This window comes from Astatotilapia calliptera, chromosome 12 (genome assembly GCF_964374335.1).
Source record: "Astatotilapia calliptera chromosome 12, fAstCal68.1, whole genome shotgun sequence".
NCBI classification, from domain to species: Eukaryota; Metazoa; Chordata; class Actinopteri; order Cichliformes; family Cichlidae; genus Astatotilapia; species Astatotilapia calliptera.
In genome coordinates this window covers 8,195,531-8,210,922 of record NC_137433.1, presented here as the reverse complement: position 1 = coordinate 8,210,922, position 15,392 = coordinate 8,195,531, and positions in this window count along the sequence as shown.

The following is a 15,392-nucleotide window of genomic DNA, read 5'->3' as shown; positions in this document are numbered from 1 at the left end:
AATAGTGAACAGATTTCTGATATACTATATACTATAATATCACATCATGAATTTTTTGTTTGTTTGTTTTTAAATAGAGACATTCACTTAATTTAAATATTTTCCTTTTCTTTATAGATCGAGAAGATCATATTTTTATAACTCTTTTTGAACAGTTTTATGTTTGGACATTGCTTTAATTCCATATTCAGTTTGTTCCATAGTTTCACTCCTTGAACAGAAACACAAAAGCCTTTTCTTGTAGTACGTACCTTCATTGTTTTGAAGTTACAAAAACCCCTTAAATTATAACTTCCTTCTTTCAAAAAAAACATACTCTGAATATTACCTGGCAGTTCTTTATTTTTTGCTTTGAATAGAATTTGTGCTGTTTGGAATTTCACTATATCGTCAATTTTCAATATTTCAGACTGCAAAAATAGTGAGTTTGTATGTTCCCTATAACCTGCATTGTGGATGATTCGAATTGCTTTCTTTTGAAGAGTAAAAAGTGAATGTAATGTGGTTTTATAGTTATTGCCCCAGACCTCTGCACAATAGCTTAAGTATGGTGAAACCAGTGAACAGTAGAGAATATGAAGTGATGTTCTGTCGAATACCTGTTTTGCCTTGTTTAGTACTGCAATGCTTTGTGATACTTTGGAATGAATATATCTTACGTGAGCTCTCCAGTTAAGTTTTTCATCTATTATTACCCCCAGAAATTTATTTTCACTGACTCTTTCAATATCAACACCATTTATTTGAATCTTTGCATTAGTATTTAAATAGGTCAATATGTATAGGACTGTGGAAAAGCAATAAAGAATAGCAAGCTATCACAGCAGTGACCTTATGTGAGCCTCGAAGGGAATTTATTACAGCTTTGAAGTGACTGTTGGTGCGAGTTTTGACCAGAATACTGTCAGTATACACATGTACCTGTTTAAGAGTTTATTATTTGTGATTAAATTCAAAAACATATTCATTCACTATAAAGTGGAATATTTTGAGCCTTTTTGGGTTTTAGTTTTGACGGTAACGGTATCTCAAAATACTGGGATATATATTTTGATCTCAGTAAATTACCATTCAGCCAATATAAATACAGCATATCTCTGTTTGTGTTAGCAGCCACAAAAATGGGGAAGACCGCTGACCTTACAGCTGTCATCGACACCCTCCACAAGGAGGGTAAGCCACAGAAGGTCATTACTGGAAAGGCTGGCTGTTTCCAGAGTGCTGTATTGAACCATTATAATGGAAAGTTGACTGCAGGGAAAAAGTGTGGCAGGAAAAAGTGAACAAGCAGTGGGGGTGACCACAGATCTGTGAATACGCTCATGAAAAGTTGGTGCAATGAGTGGAAAAAGCTTTACAAGGAGGCTGGTGTCAGATGTTACAATAAGACATACAGCTGTGACATTTCTAATATCAAGCTGCTCCTGAACCAGGGACAACATCACAAGCATCTTACTCGAGCTAAGGAGAAATTTGCTTTTCATTTTTCCAGGTCTGGGGGAAGAGTGGAGCGGTTTGAAGTCACTGTTGAAGTTCCTTTGGTGTGTGATGACTGGGGCTGCCATGTTATCTGTGGGTGTTGGTCTGTTGTGCATGATCAGGTCCGTAGTCAATACATCATCTACGACGAGATTTTAAACACTTAAAAACAAAACCACTCATCTGTTGATGAGCTTTATAGAGATTTTAACTAAAAAAAAAACAAAAAAAACAATCAAACTATAAAAAACCCAAAATATCAAAACAATCTAAAATTACATTGAAATTACATACTAATTGTCCTTTACAGACTTATTCCTGAAAGCCCTTTGTTGGTGTTTTTTCTATGTTTTAAATGTATTTCTTTTGCAGACCACCTCTGAGCTTTATTAGAATTTACTTAATTACTCCACACAAGCGTGCCCCACTGGTCACTCTAGACATATGATCAGGTATATACAGTACTTTGATCAGAGGGTGGCACTAGTGGGATAACTGGGCGATCACCCAGCACACACTGGGAGTAGGTTTTCAGATTTTTATAACATTTAAGCCAAAGTTCAGTCTGAGTCATGGTGGTGGATGCACAGTGTCTTGTTGCTGTCTCTGACATTTATAGTTCCACAAGATGAAGAATGTTGACACTGGTGAGCATCCAGTTGTCCCAGTAGTGCCACTCACTGATCAGAGTTTGTTGTTATTTCTCTGTTAGTTGTTAGTTCTGTCTGCATTCTCATTTCTTGGCTGACTGCACAGTCAATACAGGCTTTTCACTAATACAGATTTTCAGGATGCTCTCCTGTGCTCTATTACAGATTTATCACATAAAAAAACATTTACATCATTTACATTGGATAGATGTTTTGCAAAGTGGAAATTTTTTGGGGCTTTTTCAAAAAACAAACAAACTTTAAATTAGCTTAATAGACACAAGTTGTATATTGAAAATGTAATTAAAGTAAGTGAAGCAGCACACTCATTATGCAAAATGTTCAGAATAATATACAGTAAAATATTATTCAGAAATAAGTAATATATACACTGCTCAAAAAATTAAAGTAACACTTTCACTCTTAATGGGATAAAAGTCATGCTGTGGATATATGGACTGGGTAAAATCAGAGAGAAAAAATAATGCACAGGGCTAGTTTATTCTCCTTAAATTTCATTGCAGCAACCCAAAACGGTATACTCAGTAGTTTCTAGGGCTAGGGTTGCACGGTGTCAACGCATTAGCACGGGCCAATCTGCGTTAACTCGCAAACGGCGAGTGCGGTTATGGCATTAACATTGTTTTAACTATATTTACACTGACAGCACTAATATATATATATATATATAGATGAGAACCCTCTGTGCAATCATTCAGCAGGAAAAAATCTGTGATCTTGATACTCTGAAGGAGAAGCTTATGGTATCAAATGTGTCTTTTTATCCAACAGCAAATGGAGCGATTAGTGTGAAATTCACTGCAGATTGGTTGGTCAGCTTTCCCCTGTAACTGAAACAGATATGTGGGGAATTCAATCAAGTCTCCACAAAGGCATGAATTTTTGTCCGTCTTACTAATGTAAAGAGGTAGAATCAGAATTTACAGGCACGAACATTTTCGTGTTTTTTACAAAAGAAAAAATTAGCAAAGAACCAATTTTAAAATTGATCTTTAGGCACTTTGTTATTAGCAACCTGCCACAAAAACACATCATTTGTTCCCATTTAGTTGGATTTATGAGTGCTAAAACATAACATAGTTTAACAGGCAGAGAATAGTACTTTTGCACCAGCAAGGTGATTCTCAAAGAGTTGTTTGCCAAAAATGTGGTGAATCTTGGAATGATATGCAGTGTGTCCTTAAAAAATCTGAGGAAACTGGACTTTAATTAAGTAAAACTACAAAAGCACAGGCACTAAAGGACAATTCTTCCAGGTATTTTTGTGCAAAGCTAACTGGTCCTCTTGCTGTATAAATATAATAAAAGCTGCTTTCTGTACCGAGACAGGAATAAAAAGGACCGAGCTTGGAGGAAGATATGTGAAGCTGCCAACCTGGTAAGTTTATTCATTTCTCTTTTGAAATTTTTGACTTCACGAAAGCTAGCAAGCCCACCTACTGCCCCGCTATTTTCCCACTGATGTACAAATACCTTTCTGCTCTTTAGCATGTTGTCATATAGGAATATATTTTATTGTTTATTAATAAACAGCACACAGTGGTCCCGCTGTTCATCCATCACTGCCTCGCTTTTTCGCTGATTTTTTTATTGCACAGTACAACTGTCAACAATGCGCATTGCATTCTGCAGCCTGATTGACAAATCTCCTCCTTATCGTGTCTCCTGCGCTTGCCAAATTTGTCATGCCTGGTTTTGATAACCATCACGCCCAATAAAAAAAAACTGTACAAAAACACCCATAACTATAACCCTCATTCGGAAATAGGCACCTGCACCGGGAGGGAAAAAGGCGCAGAAAGTGGCAGGCAGACGAAGAAAAAACGCGGCATAATAATAGTTTTACGTTTTGAAGGTTTGCACTTTGAGAATCAACTTGTGGGAACTGTGAGTAATGCTCGTGTGTGTGAAAAAAAGTGTATAAAGTGAGTGGCGAGGGGCTAGTTATTCTGAGAACCCCTGCTGCAGTAAATGGGGGACCACTGTATATACTTTCTCTATGACTGTTGTTTAAAACCTGTTAACATTTAATATTGTCTTGACTGAGTCAAGACAATATTCTGCAGCAGGTCCCTCCGCTCCTGCTGCTGCACCCACAGGTATGTAATTGTAGCAACAGATGTACAGCAAGCACTGATAACTTTTTACTCGGTTGGATTCCCTTGTGATTACCTTTACTAAATATCTACAACCAATCTGTTTATATCCTGTTTTTTTCAATGTTGAAAATGAAAATCTAGCAGCAGCCTTCTCTTTTCTTTGTGTTTTGTGCTGTTTTACAGCCCCACAGAGTTGGACAACTCTGAGGCAGACGAGGGACGGGTCCCAGGACGGTCCATCGGCGGTGGAGCTGGCCATCCTGGAGTCGCTGAAGAGGCCACGCCAGTCTCCAATGGAGCATTTCCTCCTCAGCCTTGTTCCTGCTCTGGAGAGCATGCCGCCTCAGACGAGAGTATTAGTGAAATTTCAAATTTATAAATTCGTTTTTGAAAACAGCGCAGCTGTGTTAAATTTGGAAACATTGGACCCTAGCAATCAGTAGTTTTCTGATGAGGCAGCAGGCTCTCAAGGGCAGAAACAATGTTCTTATTTTTCTCCTCCTTCTCCCTGAGGCTCTTCCACTTTAAGCTGGGTCCTTTATATTCCTGTCTCTCTGTAAATAGTTATATTTTATATATTTATGTTTAATGTTTTTCCGTTTGAGAATTTTATTAATATTATTTCAAATAAATATTTGTAATAACTAATATCTCAGTTCTACTACACAGCAAATATTGGCACACAACTTGACACATGCAGAATTAATTTCATATTATACTAATGAAAAAATATACTACTATATAGAAACATAGTGAAGACCAATTATTTAAGAGAATAAAGAGAGGTTAGTTTATTTTGGAGTAGAGCTCCATTTATTAAGAAAATTATTAAGAAAATTTTAAAAAGGCAGGTTTGCGGGTGGCTCAGAGCCGTTGTGGGGAAGTCACTGGGCCTTCAAACAGGCTATTCTTTTGGCTGCCAAGACGCTGCTCCCTCCGCAGAGAAGTGGGCCATCTCCCTTTGGAGGAGGGTATGTGAGGGTAGGGTTGTAGATCGACCAGTAAATTGAGAGCTTTGCTTTTACACTTAGCTCTCTTTTCACCACGACAGACTGGTATGTACCCTTTATACCCTTCTCCCATTACTCGTGAACAAGACACCAAGATACTTGAACTCCTCCACTTAGAGCAGAAACTTGTCCCTGACCCGGAGTGGGCACTCCGTCCTTTTATGGCTGAGGACCATGTCCTCAGATTTGGAGATTCTGATTCTGATTCCCACTACTTCACACTCGGCTGTGAACTGTTCCAGTGCGAGCTGGAGGCCATCACCACATCATCTGTGAAAAGCAGAGATGAGATTCTGAGACCACCCACGTGAAAGCCTTTCGCCACTTAGGTACGCCTAGAAATTCTGTCCATAAAAATTACAAACAGAATCAGTGGCAAAGGGCAGGCGGAGCCCATTACCCACAGGGAATGAGTCCGACTTATTGCCGGCTATGCGGACCAAGCTTTTGCAATGGTTGTATAAGGATTGAATGGCCTGCAGCAATGGGCCAGACACCCCCATACGGCCGAAGCAACTCCCACAGAACACTCAGAAAGACACGGTCAAATGCCTTCTCCAGGTCAACAATAACACATGTAGTTGGGCAAACTCCCATGCATCCTCAAGTATCCTCGAAAGGGTAAAGAGCTGGTCCAGTGTTCTACGACCAGGAACACTTGTTTCTCCTGTATCTGAGGTTCGACAAATGAATGGACTGTCCTTTCCAACACCCTGGAATAGATTTTCACAGGGAGGCTGAGGAGTTGGAACATACCCTCCGGTCCTCCTTCTTCAAGATGAAAATGTCATCCGGGGGAGAAATGGCTTTTTCTGGACTTTGTATGTGTTGTTTTGCATGTGTTGCTGTGCATTGTGTTTTCATACTTCTTGAGTGTTTTTATCCTTGCAGTGATTGCATGTTTTTTAGTGTGTATATTTGAGAGACTCTGTCCACTTCTGATTGCTAAATTGAAATACTGGAGAGGTCAAGTGTGCAGGCTGGACATTCTGGGAGAGTGGAGCTCAACTGGTGGATGCGGGCAGGTTTTTGGAAGGCCCGGCGAGCTGGGCTGAGAGAGAAACAAGCGGAACCAGAGGATATTCTGCCAGCGGCTAGACCTGAGGGGAGGGAAACGCACAATTGGGTGACAAGCAGAGAGGTGACGGCCGGACGCCTGCTTCGGGAGACAAGATACCTGACACACACTTGAGCAGCGGGTGTAACTCGGAGCGCTGCCCCTGCGGGGTTAGTCTTGCTCAGTTAATGATTAAAAGGCACTCTGGGTAATTAAAGTAGAGTGACTGCCGCTTTCCTCCTGTCCCTCCGTGGCTGCTGGAGAGAAGTGGTGGAGACAGGGCGTTTGGAGGACGGCGCCGCCTTCACATCTTTAATGGATAATTTATGGGACTTTTAGTGTTTTAGTGAATTACAATGAAAATTCTATATATAGAATGTACGTGAATTTCATATTTCTACTGCCTTGGCTCCTCTATGGCTTTTCCTGTTTAGAAGGGTTTCCCTTCTTTGCATAGATACCAGTTGCTTATAGAAACCACCCCCTGCCAATCCAGAAGTACCGCCCTTGATCTCCACGTAACATTGTACAGGTGTGTCAACCAATACAGCCCTACAACAATTCTGCGCTCTAAAATTGACTGCATTATTTTGTATTCTCCAGCAGGAGAAACCGTACTGATTGGGGGTGACGTTGACGATTTTCCGAAGACGTGCATGAATGACTCTTTCAAATATTTTCATCGTGTGACATAGTAGGCGGATAGGACAATAAGATGGCGCTTGTCTGGGCAAAATATATATATATATATATATATATATATATATATATATATATATATATATATATATATATATATATATATATATATATATATATATATATATATATATATAAAAAAAACACCCAGCACGCCCCTGCGGGCGGTTTATCCTTCAAGCTCGGGTCCTCTACCAGAGGCCTGGGAGCTTGAGGGTCCTGCGCAGTATCTTAGCTGTTCCCAGGACTGCGCTCTTCTGGACAGAGATCTCCGATGTTATTCCCGGGATCTGCTGGAGCCACTCGCCTAGCTTGGGAGTCACCGCACCTAGTGCTCCGATTACCACGGGGACCACCGTTACCTTCACCCTCCACATCCTCTCGAGCTCTTCTCTGAGCCCTTGGTATTTCTCCAGCTTCTCGTGTTCCTTCTTCCTGATATTGCTGTCATTCGGAACCGCTACATCGATCACTACGGCCATCTTCTTCTGTTTGTCTACCACCACTATGTCCGGTTGGTTAGCCACCACCATTTTGTCCGTCTGTATCTGGAAGTCCCACAGGATCTTAGCTCGGTCATTCTCCACCACCCTTGGGGGCATCTCCCATTTTGACCTCGGGACTTCCAGGTTATACTCGGCACAGATGTTCCTGTACACTATGCCGGCCACTTGGTTATGGCGTTCCATGTATGCCTTGCCTGCTAGCATCTTGCATCCTGCTGTTATGTGCTGGATTGTCTCTGGGGCATCTTTACACAGCCTGCACCTGGGGTCTTGCCTGGTGTGATAGACCCCAGCCTCTATGGATCTTGTGCTCAGAGCTTGTTCTTGTGCTGCCATGATTAGTGCCTCTGTGCTGTCTTTCAGTCCAGCTTTGTCCAGCCACTGGTAGGATTTCTGGATATCAGCCACCTCCTCTATCTGCCGGTGGTACATACCGTGCAGGGGCCTGTCCTTCCATGATGGTTCCTCGTCTCCCTCCTCTTTCTTGGGTTTCTGCTGCCTGAGGTATTCACTGAGCACTCGGTCAGTTGGGGCCATCTTCCTAATGTATTCTTGGATGTTCGTTGTCTCATCCTGGACTGTGGTGCTGACACTCACCAGTCCCCGGCCCCCTTCCTTCCGCTTAGCGTACAGCCTCAGGGTGCTGGATTTGGGGTGAAACCCTCCATGCATGGTAAGGAGCTTTCTTGTCTTTATGTCAGTGGCTTCTATCTCCTCCTTTGGCCAGCCTATTACCCCAGCAGGGTACCTGATCACGGGCAGGGCGTACGTGTTGATGGCCCGGATCTTGTTCTTACCATTCAGCTGACTCCTCAGGACTTGCCTGACCCTCTGCAGGTACTTGGTGGTTGCAGTTTTTCTAGCGGCCTCTTCATGGTTCCCATTCGCCTGTGGGATCCCCAAGTACTTGTAACTGTCCTCTATGTCTGCAATGTTGCCTTCTGGTAGTTCAATCCCCTCAGTTCTGACTACCTTCCCTCTCTTTGATACCATCCGACTACACTTCTCCAGTCCGAACGACATTCCAATGTCATTGCTGTATAGCCTGGTAGTGTGGATCAGTGAATCGATGTCTCGTTCACTCTTGGCATACAGCTTGATGTCATCCATGTACAGGAGGTGGCTGACAACTGCTCCGTTCCGTAGTCGGTATCCGTAGCCAGTCTTGTTAATGATCTCACTGAGGGGGTTCAGGCCTATGCAGAACAGCAGTGGGGACAGAGCATCTCCTTGGTAGATCCCGCACTTGATGGTGACTTGTGCTATGGGCTTGGAGTTGGCCTCTAGTGTTGTACGCCACATCCCCATTGAGTTCCTGATGAAGGCTCTTAGGGTCCCATTGATCTTGTACAATTCTAGGCATTCCAGTATCCAGCTGTGGGGCATTGAGTCATAGGCCTTCTTGTAATCAATCCAGGCAGTGCACAGGTTGGTCAGTCTGGTCTTGCAGTCTCGGCTGATTGTTCTGTCTACCAGTAGCTGGTGTTTTGCGCCTCTGGTATTCTTGCCAATTCCTTTCTGTGTCCCGCTCATGTATTGACCCATGTGCCTGTTCATCTTAGCCGATATGATGCCTGACAGGAGCTTCCATGTAGTACTGAGGCAGGTTATTGGTCGGTAGTTGGAGGGGACCAGTCCCTTCTTGGGGTCCTTGGGGATCAGGACCGTCCGGCCTTCAGTTAGCCATTCCGGGTGTCTCTCGTTAACTAGCAGCTGGTTCATTTGTGCTGCCAGACGCTCGTGGAGTGCAGTCAGCTTCTTCAGCCAGTAGGCGTGAACCATGTCGGGCCCTGGTGCTGTCCAACTCTTCATACTGGAGACCCTTTCTTGGATATCTGCCACTGTGATGGTTACTGGACCCTGTTCAGGGAGGTCGCTGTGGTCAGCCCTCAGATCCTCTAGCCACTGAGCATTGCCGTTATGGGTTGCATCCTTCTCCCATATGCTCTTCCAGTATTGCTCCGTCTCCAGCCTTGGTGGTGCTGTTCTCTTATTGTTCCCTTGCCACTGAGAGTACACCTTTGCTGGTTCTGTGGAGAACAGCTGGTTTATTCTCCTGCCTTCTATCTCTCTGGTGTACCTCCTCAAGCGGCTGGCCAAGGCTGTGAGTCTTTGCTTGGCAGTTTCCAAGGCCTCAGGTATGGACAGCTTGCTGTATTTCTTAGGCACCTTATTTGTCGCACCTTTCTGCAACTCCGTTAGTTGGCTAACCTCCCTCCGTGCTACTTTGATCTTGCCCTCTAGCCTCCTTCTCCATGGAGGGTACTGCCCCTTGTCGCTGTTCAACTTGTAGCCAAGCATCTCACTGATCACTGTTGCCGTATTGTAGATCAGCTTGTTAGTGTCGGTAATCGTGGTTGTAGGTATTGCCCGTAGTGCTGCATTAACATCATCTAGCAGACCTTCTGAGGGAACTTCACGTAATCTTGGTAACCGGCTACGGGGGATCCAGGTTTCAAGCTTGGCCATGATCCTATTTTTCAGGTCAGTTCCTCTCACACTCAACGATCCTTCTCCTATCGCACTTGGGGCTATGTACCCAATCTCGGAGCAGTTGTCAGCCACCTCCTGTACATGGATGACATCAAGCTGTATGCCAAGAGTGAACGAGACATCGATTCACTGATCCACACTACCAGGCTATACAGCAATGACATTGGAATGTCGTTCGGACTGGAGAAGTGTAGTCGGATGGTAACAAAGAGAGGGAAGGTAGTCAGAACTGAGGGGATTGAACTACCAGAAGGCAACATTGCAGACATAGAGGACAGTTACAAGTACCTGGGGATCCCGCAGGCGAATGGGAACCATGAAGAGGCCGCTAGAAAAGCTGCAACCACCAAGTACCTGCAGAGGGTCAGGCAAGTCCTGAGGAGTCAGCTGAATGGTAAGAACAAGATCCGGGCCATCAACACGTACGCCCTGCCCGTGATCAGGTACCCTGCTGGGGTAATAGGCTGGCCAAAGGAGGAGATAGAAGCCACTGACATAAAGACAAGAAAGCTCCTTACCATGCATGGAGGGTTTCACCCCAAGTCCAGCACTAGGGATGGGTATTGATAAGATTTTCACGATTCCGATTCCATTTTCGATTCTGTTTAACGATTCGATTCTTTATCGATTCTCTTATCGATTCTCTTTAAAAAAAGGAGAACACTAAGGTCGATTAGCTTAGAACTTTGTTTTATATCTTCTCTTTGAACAAGATAGAAATTTAGGAGTAACATGGCCTTACAAACCCAACAGTGAGATCTTAAGAGATCCACAGCCTACGGCTCTTCAATGGGGTGTCACAGGGTCCCCAGGAAAAAAAATTGTAAATGTAAAATAATAAAATAAATATTCTTCTGTAGCAATAACAAAGTATAACATAAATCATTCTGTAGCAATTACACAAGAATATCCAGTAATGTCCCTGCCTACAATTAAACACATTCACTCAAAATCGGGGGCATCTTCTGTGGCAAATGGGTGCAAGCCTTTTACCACAAACTTAGTCACTGCTCGGTGACATTCGTCTATCCTGGCCTCAAAGGAGACGCTAACGGTAGACTGCAGCGAGAGCTGCCAGCATCTGAGCCAGCCAGACTCTGTCTCTCTCATCATGATCACCTAAATGCACAGTAATGGCAGGTTTTGTAATAAGGCAGATCGCGCTAACATAATATGCACTGTTAGTTGATTATTTACCTGCCGCATTAACGGGAGAGGACGTGCAAACGTTACCGCTGCTGCTGGGTTGAGATTCACGAGTCCGGAGCGGAATTAAAAACACGAAATTCATTTAAGGTCATCGCGTGTTTTGTGAGCAAATGCTTTTGCATATTCGTAGTGTTTCCTCCCTTAAATTAAATATCTACTTTGCAAGTATTGCAAGTTGCCCTATTGTCATCCGTTCTCGTAAAGTATAACCAAACTTTTGAGCGTTTGAGCCGCTTACGCGCCGTGTTTCCTGCCAGGTAAATGACGCTCCGCAACGTGATGACGTCATTCGGGGCGACTGGAATCGATAAGGGAATCGTTTGCAAAAATGGCAAACAATTCCACGGAATTGAAACAGTGGGAACCGGTTCTCAACAAGAACCGGTTTTCGATACCCATCCCTATCCAGCACCCTGAGGCTGTACGCTAAGCGGAAGGAAGGGGGCCGGGGACTGGTGAGTGTCAGCACCACAGTCCAGGATGAGACAATGAACATCCAAGAATACATTGGGAAGATGGCCCCAACTGACCGAGTGCTCAGTGAATACCTCAAGCAGCAGAAACCCAAGAAAGAGGAGGGAGACGAGGAACCATCGTGGAAGGACAGGCCCCTGCACGGTATGTACCACCGGCAGATAGAGGAGGTGGCTGATATCCAGAAATCCTACCAGTGGCTGGACAAAGCTGGACTGAAAGACAGCACAGAGGCACTAATCATGGCAGCACAAGAACAAGCTCTGAGTACAAGATCCATAGAGGCTGGGGTCTATCACACCAGGCAAGACCCCAGGTGCAGGCTGTGTAAAGATGCCCCAGAGACAATCCAGCACATAACAGCAGGGTGCAAGATGCTAGCAGGCAAGGCATACATGGAACGCCATAACCAAGTGGCCGGCATAGTGTACAGGAACATCTGTGCCGAGTATAACCTGGAAGTCCCGAGGTCAAAATGGGAGATGCCCCCAAGGGTGGTGGAGAATGACCGAGCTAAGATCCTGTGGGACTTCCAGATACAGACGGACAAAATGGTGGTGGCTAACCAACCGGACATAGTGGTGGTAGACAAACAGAAGAAGACGGCCGTAGTGATCGATGTAGCAGTTCCGAATGACAGCAATATAAGGAAGAAGGAACACGAGAAGCTGGAGACATACCAAGGGCTCAGAGAAGAGCTCGAGAGGATGTGGAGGGTGAAGGTAACGGTGGTCCCCGTGGTAATCGGAGCACTAGGTGCGGTGACTCCCAAGCTAGGCGAGTGGCTCCAGCAGATCCCGGGAATAACATCGGAGATCTCTGTCCAGAAGAGCGCAGTCCTGGGAACAGCTAAGATACTGCGCAGGACCCTCAAGCTCCCAGGCCTCTGGTAGAGGACCCGAGCTTGAAGGATAAACCGCCCACAGGGGCGTGCTGGGTGTTTTTATATATATATATATATATATATATATATATATATATATATATATATATATATATATATATATATATATATATATATATATATTAGGGGTGCAACGATATTCGTATCGATATTGAACCGTTCGATACAGTGCTTTCGGTTCGGTACGCATATGTATCGAACAATACAACATTTGTAATTTATTTTATCAACTTTCCTTCTGACGATGCTGTCTGTGTTGAGCACTCAGTGAATCTGCGTTCGACTACTCCGCCTAGGCTGCACTGTCGAGCGCAGATCCACTGAGTGCTCCACACAGACAGCATAGTCAGAAGGAAGAGCGCAGGGCACCTCCCCCACCCTCATTCAGATCTGGCGTTTGGAATTATTTTGGTTTTCATGTGACGTATGACCCTGAAGGTAAGCGAGTCATGGACTAAAGTAAAACAGTATGTTGGATGTGCCATGCAATGCTCAATTACATGGGTGGGAACTAGTGTGTTAGCGCAGTTAGCTCGTTAACGTGTTAGCCGTCTAGCCCCATGCACGGGGCTATCGGCGGTAGCTCGTTAACGGAGATTTGCCGTGTTGTGGTGTTAAGGTCATTTCAACGAGATTAACCTGAAAGCACTAGTGGGAACACAACGAATATGACTGCACATTTACGCCGACATCATCCTAGTGCAAAGACAAAAACAACAAGCATGCTACTAACTTTAGCCGAGTCATTTAGACAGCTGTTAGCACATGATTCTCCTTATGCTGCTGAGAATATAGCCCAGAAGAAGCGGATAGTATAGCTTTTATTTTGGAAAGAGACATTTCTCTGTAATAAACTCTCTTTTCCAAAGATGAGTGATTCCTCAATCAGATACAGGGCTTGCAATATCGCTAGCCTGACATCCTGGGGCTAGCGATTTTTTCAGTCGGGCTACCCTGCCCGTCGGGCTATTGTAGGAAGGAAAAATATATGTCAATGCTTTTGCATTCTTTCAGAAATGTAGCTGGGTAATTATGTCATTGGCATCGGTGAGCCACTGTCAATATGTGACATATTGAAATCGCGTTTGAATTTGCGCTTGTTTTTTTGCTTTCACTTTGCAATCGTGCGAACTGTGTATAGAGAGCGACAGCACTGATCTGTGAGTGATGATAATTTGTGCACCAATTCCTCTGACATCGTCTTATTAATCGTTAGCTTACTATGCAAACATGACAAGTGAAATCTTCCGCAGCTTAAACATGTGAGAGGTTGATCGCGCAGAGAATCGCTGAGCTTATGTGAGTGAGTGTGTAAAAGCATTTCAGTTCTGCTGAGCCAAATAAGACAGGTCAGGGTGAAGAAGTGACAGCCAAAGAAAAGCTTACCACAAAACGGAGAAGTTATGACAAATCAGACTATAAGGCAAAAAGAAAGTGCAGCTTTATGGTTTCATGGACAAAATAATTTCTGTGGCTGCAATATGTCGAGCTAAATAACCAGGGCTGCACATAAGTGGTCCGCAGGTGCGCATTCGCTGTCAAAATAAAAAACACGCACAAGGGTTAGGGTTAAATTTAAAAACTGTACTTTTGAGTTAAAATATATATTTATAATTTTAATAAATGACAAATTAAAAATGCATGAACATTTTTTTTGTATCGGAAAAATATCGAACCGTGACACCAAAGTATCGAACCGAACCGAACCGTGAATTTTGTGTATCGTTGCACCCCTTATATATATATATAAGGGGTGCGCCCCATATATATATATGGGGCGTGGCCAGGATTTTTGGTCGAGGCGCCATATTAGCAGGCCAAACAAATGCATGCTGTGTGGTCGGCTGGAATGTTAGATTGGACTACCGGCAAGGCAATAGGCTTGAAAATGGGCTCTCTTTTCATTGTTTCCTCACCTGGAAGCATCATGAGGGAGCTTATGTGTTGGATGTTACCAAAAGAAGGCGTTTAGCCTGGATAGGAGCTGTTAGACGTGCTTATATCCAGTTCTATATATTCAGGTAAGTTCTATATAAGTTCATATTATTAAGTTCATATTAAAAGGCTTCAGCCTACTAATATTTGTTCATAAAATAGATGCAGGACAGGCTGGAGAGATTATATCTCTCGGCTGGCCTGGGAACGCCTTAGTGTTCATATTCATATTAATATTCTTATTCTTCTATGACAAAAAAAAAAAAAATACAGTGTTCATTTAAGTAACTAAACAAAGCAGTAAGAGATCTTTTTCAAAAATTCTTTTCTTTATTTTTTATTTGTAATTTTTGTAGTGCTCCTTACTATGTGAACCTCTCACCTGAAGTTTTATGTTTATTGGTTTAAGCCAATTAAATTCTAAACTATCAACCCCAACAATCAAATGATCCCCTTTAATAGCGAACACTGGGCAACTGTGGAAAGGAAAACTCCCTTTTAACAGGAAGAAACATTTGACAGAACCAGGCTAAGAAAGGGGCAGCCATCTGTCATGACTGGTTGGGGGGTGAGAGGCAAAAGGAAAGAAAAATGAGAGCACACATTAGCTATATGTTGCTCACATTGCCTAAAATGAACAACATATGGTTTTTTTGGACTGTGAAAGAAATGCCTCAAGTCAGTTTTCAGTGAGTTGACTGAAGACTTTTCTGGATGGCCGAGCGGATGCTTGTCAGAAACAGTTCATTTCCTTTCTTGGTGAAATGAACTCCGTCGGGTAAAAAAATTGAGTTGTTGAAAAACCTGATGCGAGGATGCTCAATAATCACTCCATCAAAGCGGTCGACAGCCTTTC